General features: G+C 45.6%; 1 protein-coding gene across 3 annotated transcripts in view; it reads left to right on the top strand.

Annotated features, from left to right (window-relative positions):
- Positions 1 to 214: 214 nt before the first annotated feature.
- The window catches only part of znf395b (zinc finger protein 395b), a 14,169-nt gene continuing 12,829 nt past the window's right edge, over positions 215 to 1,554 (top strand). The window contains exon 1 of one of the 3 annotated variants that reach the window (XM_035678754.1): positions 215 to 474. The gene's annotated coding sequence lies outside the window, so the exon portion shown is untranslated. The remainder of the gene's footprint in view (positions 475 to 1,554) is intronic. The other 2 variants (XM_035678755.1, XM_035678756.1) reach the window with 2 other exon arrangements.

The raw sequence follows: 1,554 nt of genomic DNA, 5'->3' as shown, positions 1-1,554 counted from the left end.
TAAAATGCAGGGGCAAACACTCAAATGCAATTTAATGCGGAAAAATCTCATTTTGTGTATGATATTTCTCTGTTTATTAGGGCCAGAATCCAAACCTTCAACATTTCTAATGCTCGTGTGACTGAGAGACATCAGATTAACAAACATACAGACTTGTGTGTGCTTGAGACAAACAAACAGACAGACAGACAGACAGACAGAGAGTGAGGATGCTGCTGCTGCTGCTGCTGCTACTCTGGTAACCCCTCACCTAGATCATCCTTTTGTACACAGCGCGCTGCAGGTTGATATCTCTGCGCTCCGTCCAGCTGTCACCGCCTGCATTGGTTCACCCAGCAGACGCACGTAGGCGCGTATCCGACCGACCAACCCCCTCTTCCCCCGGCAGACAGACACACTGAAGAGCCGGCTAGCGGCGGGACAGCCAGGCAGCGACGACCCGGACAGGACAGGACTGAGGTCTCCGCAGACCGAGTAAGTGCGGGGAAAATGCGTTGTTTATTGTGATCGGATGTGTTTTTGCGCTGCAGCGAGCACAGCAAAACAAATATTGTTTTCATTCGGCGGTGTGAGCTGGGGGAGTGAGGGAGGGAGGGGGTGTTTCTCCTGATCTCAGTCTGCGTTGCCGGGTGGAGATCAAAGATGTAGTTGGAGGATGATAAACTATGATTTATAGTCGGTTATCATCCGTAAACACGTCATAACCACCGCCGTAAACAATGTTAATGTTATATTTGTTTGGAAAAGTGCTTATCGGGCCCTTTAAAGCGCTATCAGTGGGTGCAAATCGCATCAAATGTGCAGTAGCCTACTTCCGAGGACTCACAGGGATTGTACTGCTTTATATTCAAATGTGTGTAAGCTCTCATTATGAGTCCATACATAGGAGTGGAATTGCCTCTACTACACCAGTGTGTGTGTGTGTTTGGGGGGGTGGATGACGTTATTATTAGTGTTTAATTTTAGAACAGCTGTATTGCCAGCATGTTGTACTAGTTTCCTCCCTCTGATAATCTCTTTATGGTGTCTCATATGTTCAATCTTGACATTTTCAGCGCGTTTGTTTATTTATCTGTGCCTTCAGAGGGAGCTTATATTCCCTCGTCCAGCTCAGTCCCTCCCGGCGAAACTCGTGTCTGAACACGTTGTCAGGAAGGGGGTGTGTGGCTGAAAGTCAGAGGCCAGCCAATGAGCGGCGGCCTCCCGCCCACACTGTGGCACTTGTTTACTACTGAAGCTGGGCGCTGATTGGTGGAGATGTAGGGGAAATCGGGCTTTATGTTGCGTTCGAGTGCAAAGAAAAGCGTGGGAGAGTGGATATTTGTCGTTGAAAATACTTCCAGGTGGAGGTTTGTAAATAGTAAACAACTTGAGAAATTGGCCCTGGTACAATAGTGATAGTAAATTCATCATAGAGATTCATCAAAAGTAACTACTGGCATTTTTTTGACACTTTTCCCTTTGCAATACAGCCACAATTTACACTTTGTTATGTCTTGTTGTGCTCTTATTGTATATTTATTTATTTTGTATTAATTATTATTATTAATAATA

The sequence above is a fragment of the Morone saxatilis genome, unplaced genomic scaffold (genome assembly GCF_004916995.1).
Source record: "Morone saxatilis isolate NCDOM2014 unplaced genomic scaffold, NCSU_SB_2.0 Contig7, whole genome shotgun sequence".
Taxonomy (NCBI): domain Eukaryota; kingdom Metazoa; phylum Chordata; class Actinopteri; family Moronidae; genus Morone; species Morone saxatilis.
The sequence above is the reverse complement of the archived record's forward strand: the minus strand, read 5'-3'. Positions and strand labels throughout refer to the sequence as shown.